Here is a 7,679-nt window from a genome sequence, read left to right on the forward strand (position 1 = left end):
CTACTGTGCGTTCCGCGCACCTGCTGCACGTGCCTAGCGGCGCGTAAAATGACTAATTTTTTTTTTAAATCAAAATATATTTTATATTTGATTTTTCTTTTTTTCTCACATTTCTTTCTCTTTTCTAATCACTCTGACAAAAATTCCTCAATAATTGCACCAAGGTTAAACTAATATAGATGCTCTTAAAATCCTCATCCCACGACTTGATTTGGATAATGATGTGAGTAGACAGATATTTTAAATCCCCACTGAGTACAAGCTAGTGGGGCCCTCAAACCTAATTATAAATGATCACATCACAAACTTATTTTAATATATATATATATATATATATATATATATATATATATATATATATATATATATATATATTATATATTTACAAAATTACCTAATATATAAAGGATATACTCAATCCCAATTAATGTCTATAATTTATTTATTAAATTTTAAACCATATATAATGAAATCTATATAGGAGTACGTTTTATTTATGTAGTCAGTAATATATAGATAAATATTCATTTCAAAATTTTAATTCAACTATTTTTAAAATTACAAATGGTGATTTGACACATTAACTTTTTACTCTTATGTACAATTGGATAGTGTGTTTTATACTTTAATCTCAACTAAAAGTTGAAATTGATAGATGAATTGCACATTTCTATTTGTATATTATATGTTTTGTGCACTTCCTCACATGGACTCTAAAAAATGCGTGAGACTACAGAGATTTGAGCACTTAATTTTGATACCAAATTGAAGAATGCATTCCGTCTTAAGTGATAGATGGACAACACATTTATATTTATATATTAAACATATATAGTTATATACTTTGACTAATCTTGAAGTTCGTATTTTTTTTGGGTGTTTTTATATTCTTGAATTACAATGAATTTTCTTATGCGCGATGCGCAAAAAATAGGTGCCCAATATTAATATTTATATTAAAATTTTAAATTTATTTTTAAATTATTGTAAATAATAATAATAATTTAAAACATTTCTATAAATTTAATATTTATATTTTAAGAAATAACTAACATATAACCCCAATATTAATGTGTATATTATTATTATTATTATTATTATTATTATTATTATTATTATTATTATTATTATATTATTATTATTATTGAAAATAAGAAAATATATGGTGGATGCATGTGCATGGTAGCAATAGTAGAAAGGATAACGGAAGTTATAACGGTAGGGGTATGTTTGTCCAAAATATTGTATAGTACAACATTTATAGCATAATATATCATAAAATTTAACGAAAAAAAGGGACATAAATGAAGGGTATAACCTTCATCCACACTTATTATGTTTTTAATTTTAATATTATACACTTTAATTGTAAATTTGTGATATAATTTTTAAAGAAAAAATATGCATGTCAAGAATTTCTTTGTCATAGAAAAATCCATACAAAAGCAAGGATGGGAAGGGAATTTCATTATTTCCCCCATGCAAGAGCAAGGACTTGAGTGTGATCGATCAATTCGGGGCAGAGGCAGAAGATATATATGCCATTTTGTCATTCCACTCCATTGCCATTTCTAATTTACAGAGTATATATTGTGTGCTTCTGGATAGCTCTTGATTTATTAATCAACATTATTAAGGGTAATTTAATTTTAAGATTAATATTTAAAAGAAAAAAAGGATCAAATAAGCCTCTGAACTTTAAGTGAAAAATCCAATTAAGTCCCTATAAACTTTTAAAAAGTGAAATTACACCCTTTAACATACATATTATATTGAGGCAATGAAATCCAAGAATCGATAAATGACCTGCTATTACAGGTCATTTCTATTCCGAGCATATTTCCGACTAAAATCTGGCGACCGTCGCCGGTGACCATCTACCAGAGAAGGCGACTCATTTTAATTGATGAATAACTTAATTGAATTTATCAAAAATTGTTTTCGAGTATATAGACTAATGAGACCAAAATTAAACGTGTTATTTGTGGTCATGATTTTAACTTTTTCTTTAATTTAGTTGTTCTTGCAAAGAAATTAAACCATATTCCGCTTGCTTTATAAACAAGTTGTCGCAACCTCTGCCCACCACTGGTTCGGCAAGAATCCGATCCCGCCATCTTGGATCTTGGTTGCTCCATCTTAGTTCACCATTTAGAGTAGCAAAACAATACTACTCTGTAATTTTATACATTCTAATGATTACATATTATATACATTCTAATCTCTCCTTAAGTTAGTTAAGTATACATGCATACTACAAAACAATAGTACTCTGTAATTTTTTCAGCTTGTGCATGAGAAAGAGCATTATATGTGTCTCATAAGTACATAACACAAGACACAAAAACTCATAACACAAGACACATTCACATGTTATATACGGAGTATTTACTTATTTTCAAATTTGATTTAGGTTTCACAACACAAGATATAAATTTATAACATAAGACACAATATGTTGTGTTATGTTACACAGCTACTAATTTGTTACATGTACATAATTGATACTTTAAGGTATAGAATTTTATAACACAAGACACAGAACTTACAACACAATACACACATACTTTACAGTTAAAAAAAAAAAAAAGTGTAATGTGATTTGAACAACCAAACAGTAGACGTCAAAAGTAAATCGAAAATGATGTCATGTAGGACCAGAGTGCACATTCAGTGCACTGTGGACCCTGGTCCACGGTAAAATAATGGAAAATTAATCTAGGGGAAAAGTTGGTTGCTTGTATTCCTGAAATAAGAATTGTCGTACAGAACAGGGTGGTTCCAGAGTGCACCAAAGCTCATCCAGTTCTTCTTTTCACCATAATCGTTTGATTGTTTTGCCCCGACGTCTCCATCAGAATTACCCTTCAATGGTAGAAACTCCTCCACCACCGCCGGCAACTTTTCCTTTCCCTTCAGCTTCAAACATTACCCGCTCAACTTCTCAATTTCTGCAAACACTAGAGTGCACATACAGTGCACTGTGGACCCTGGTCCACGGTAAAATAATAAAAAATTAATCTCAGAGGTTTCGTAGGGAAAAGTTGCTTGCTTGGTTTTCTAGAATTAAAATTGTCACACGGGACAAGGTGGTTCTAGAGCGCAACAAAGCTCATCCAGTTCATCTTCTCACCCTGAGATTGTTTGACTGTTTTGTCCCGACGTCTCCATCAGAATTACCCTTCAATGGTAAAAACTCCTCCACCGCCGCCGGTAACTTTTCCTTTCCCATCAGCTTCAAACATTCCGTCCTCACCTTCTCAATTTCTGCAAAACAGATAAAAATAGTCTCTTTATTTCACCTATTGCATCCAGTAAATACGTGCATTGCACATGCGTAAATGGCCCACATAACTCTTCTTTATTTCTTTTTTATTTTTTTTAATTGCCTACCAGTGGTGTAAAGAAGAATATTTTCCATGATGAAGAGAAATCGTGTTGGGCACTACTTCCTTCCTTAGAGGTTCTTAAAACTGATTGATATATGTATCATATCATTTGATGGCGGTCATGCGGACGAATTGAAGGGGGCGTGTTATGTGATGAAGATTTCTGATTGCTGGTTGCTTTGGATTGGTGTTTGGCTCAACTTAAACGTTTCTATTCAGCAATCGATCATTAAGTTGGAGCTGGCCAATTAGGTTTCTTATTTTAAACTGGGATCTATAAATACTTGACTGATATGTTTTTTTGGTTAAGATATTGTGTTTTTTTGAGATTAGATGTTACTTTGGTACATATTTTTGAGAAGCAAATTAAATTGCTTGTGTTGGTCCCTAGCAGGTCAAAAGTCTAGGAAGTGAATAGACTGTTAATCTTTTGAAAATATTAGGCACAATAAAACGACAAAAAAGAAAAAGGAAAAAAAAAAAAAAAAAACCAAAGACCTTGTGGTCTAATGGCATTAAGGTTGCACTCCCATATGGGGATTGTGAGTTCAGTAGGTTGGAGAAAATAGTTATAAACAGATACTAAACTATAACAAAGTCAGTAGCACTAAAAAAGAAAAAGAAAAAAAAAAGACATAAAAAAATTTATTTGGCAACCACGGAAAATAATTTGAAAATCAGAAATTTTAATAATGATTAAGGATAAGATTAATGCTTAATGGAGCTGAAAAGACAGCATAACCCTCATATTTAACGTCCATTTAACACCAAACTTAACGTAAGACCCTGGATAGTTAATTTTTAAAAGATGAAGGACATGGTCGTTTAAAAGACAGATGACCACAGCTAATATACGACTAATACTCGTAGGACCATTGAATAGGGATTCTCAATCTCACATTCAGATATGATCTCGTATCAAGATAGTACTACGTCTAATATGTATACTATATATTCCTTGAGCACATTTGTATATACTATTTTATTAATGGTATTAATAACTCTCCTACTAATTAGGCTGCACCATCCTAATTCTAAGAACACATTTAACTCCTATAATTAATATGCAATCAAGGGTATCACATCCCACCTCTTGATGTTTGAGATATTCTTTTAGCTGCCTTGTTCCCCAATAAGTCTCATTTATATGATGTAGTATCTCAAGTGTAGTAACTTGGGGGTGAGGTTGAGTAGAAGGACATCCTTAACTAAACGTCAAGGGTTTGATCATTCGCTTTGAATATGGAGTAGTCTCAAATCTCCAAACTAGCTGTCTCATTCCAGAGGTGCCTACAATTCAGCGAGGAGATTAGTTACTGTGTTGCCCCCGATGTTAACACAACAATCATTGTCTCTATGCATCCCGAGATTGGAACTTAGTAACTTAATTACATACATTTTCAGAGTGAAATTAAAAAAAATTGGACAGGCAATAGATCAGAGATATCAGACAATGTTTGTCTGTTTGTTTGAACTAAGAATACCCTAGAGGTTAGACGATTATGATCACATACTACATACCTAACAAATCTTAGCACTCAACAACTTGAGAATTACCTCCAAAAAAGTCCATTGACTTGCATTATTTTCCCAACATGCATTTCATATAGTTGCTCAGTTAGATCATTAGTACATGTTCGTCTAACTTTGCATTTAAAACTGTTATAAATTTTTATATAAAATAGTTTTGTTTGCAAGTGCTTAATTATTAATACTATATAAGTGATTTGGTATTTAATGTCTCACCTTACTATTGATAAATAATAATAATAAAGTTGAGAATGTTTTGTTAAGGAAGAAGCTAGATATAGAAGGAGAGTTTTATGAAGAATTTTATGATATATTAATAATATAACATTTTTTGTAAGAAAATTATAAATAATAAGAATCGAATTAATTAAAAGTATGTAAATATGTATTCAATTAAAAATTTAATGATTTTTGTAAATTTTTTAAAAATAAAAAAATTCATAAAAGTTAATAAACATATATATGAATGTTTTTAATATAAATTTTATAAGCTCTTATAAAGTTTACCCAAGTTTTAATAATAGTATAACTGCATTTCTTAATATGAATTAACCTCTTTTGTCGATCAGATGCACCGGAAGCCATGGAACTCTGCTGCCAATTTTGTTGGCGGAAACAACGTCCTGAACTGTAGAATTTTACAAACATTATTAATGTAACACTTGCTGGTTTGCCCGAGAGGTTAAGGGGGAAGACTTAAGATCTTCTGCACAATAAGTGCGCATGGGTTCGAACCCCATAGCCAGCATGGTTGGTGTTGTTGGGAAATTATGTGGGATATTTATTCAGAAATGCATATTTAACTGAGCAAGTTTAGATGTAAAATTGATACAGAATAAGTAATTGAATCTATATTTAGTCAACTATCTAGCTAGTTTTCACAAGGGATGCATACTTTTATATAGTGATATTTTAATTGTTGTTTCCATAATAATTATAAGAATCTTTTAGACCTATAATCCCAAAATATTATGAATTTGAACTCAATTTACTGTCACTAGGACTATATTTGCAGCGATATCCACATCTAGATTCGCCAAACGTACACAACAAATATTGCCTGCTCTATCAAGTGGCTTGTGGTCCACTGGTATCGAGTTGCTCCCCTAAGTGGGAAGTGATAGATTCAAACCTCAATTGTAAAAAAAAAAAAAAAAAAAAAAAAAAAAAAAAACATTGCCTGCTTTGATCTATTGATCGTAACTAGAAGTATGCCTCCATATAATCTTATAATTTTAGGGGCCAAAATATAAAAATATTATATTTGTTTTCAAAAGTATTATGTTTTTCCATTATAAGTAACGAACATTTTATTCCTGATTTAGTATTACACTTGCTAGTATATATAAGTATTATATTTACATATTGATCCGATCTGTCTCACATAAGTGTGACCCCATTTGGCAGATTATTGTGTGGACCACACTGTGTGAACCATAACAAAAAATATATTTTTAGTATACTAAAAGTACGTTATTCGTGTAATGAATGTACATTATACAAAATAATGTACTTTCAGTACTCAAATAATATACTTTCCATAAATACAATATGCATGTTTAATATATTAAAAGTACATTCTTTATGTACGGTATATTATTTGATAGTATAGTTCACACAAATGTATAGATCATGGTCCACACAATAATAATTGATATTTGATTCTTGATTTGGCGTATCCCATTTTAAGAGACGCAAAACCACGTGCTCCAAACGTTACTTCACTCTTTTTCCCATGCTTCTTGTCAAGAACTCCAATAAAAAGAACGGCGCCTGCATGCCTATTATAATTAAGTGCCAGAGATTCGACGCATAATATATATTCACTGCCAATCTTAACATTCGATTCAGTTTTGGCAAATTGGGGCGAAGACACAGCCACTGTTTCCATCAAATTCTATTGCCAATCAGATAAAGATGCATGAATAAGATTCCTAACATAAATAACGCTTGGAATACATGCACTTTGATAAATCATAGTAACACCATCAACCTAGAAATACGGTTTTGTCTTCACAGGTAGTGGGGAGTACTTTGTAATAAGCATAGTAAGATAATAAAGGCATGAATATAAGAATCGGAGAAAAAATAAGTTATAATTGATAATCTAAGTTGGAGTAGCAAGTGGCCAAACACCTTGTGCTCAGATGGCATCCGAGTTAGACTCTCAATTTCAGCATATTCACCTCATCATCACTGCCCTATTAATAATGTAAATAAATAACACAAGAAAAAACAGCATTTTGGAATTGAATTTATAACTACAAATCAGGCAAGCCGTCGAAAAGGTCCACGAGCTCCCGCTGTCGATTACCTAAAATCCTTCACCGGCTTCCACAAGTTCGTCGAATTCACCGTAGAAGACGTCGGCAATTACCGGAGCAGTTCGCGACTCACCGTACCCCATCAACAGGGACGCAAGGGGGTTGGCGAATAGGTTCTAGAGTACAAGACTCCACCGCAACCACTCCAAGACCAACACCACCCTCCTGTCCAAAACCAGCGGCCTCAGAAGGACGGAATCCCGCTGAATGACCACCAACACCCAGAATGCCCGGAGAGTTCCTAGCCACAATCTGAGCATTGGGAACGAGCGTAACAGAGTTCACTAGAACCGGAACACTCCGATCACCGATCTGAGCAGCGAGGATTGATCTAGACACATCCTTGACCCCGAGTATGGCTTCCGATCGACCATACATGGTCTCAATCGCCGAAAAAGACTCCCGCGATGAAGACGGGATCGCGACTTGCGAATAC

The 7,679-nt window shown here is 32.6% G+C and overlaps 1 non-coding gene across 1 annotated transcript; it reads left to right on the forward strand.

Moving 5' to 3' along the window:
* Positions 1-5,583: 5,583 nt before the first annotated feature.
* TRNAL-UAA lies at positions 5,584-5,667 on the forward strand. The gene has a single exon. It is a non-coding gene; the product is annotated as a tRNA-Leu (tRNA).
* The last annotated feature ends 2,012 nt before the right edge of the window (positions 5,668-7,679 follow it).

This window comes from Ipomoea nil, unplaced genomic scaffold (assembly GCF_001879475.1).
Source record: "Ipomoea nil cultivar Tokyo-kokei standard unplaced genomic scaffold, Asagao_1.1 scaffold0380, whole genome shotgun sequence".
NCBI classification, from domain to species: domain Eukaryota; kingdom Viridiplantae; phylum Streptophyta; class Magnoliopsida; order Solanales; family Convolvulaceae; genus Ipomoea; species Ipomoea nil.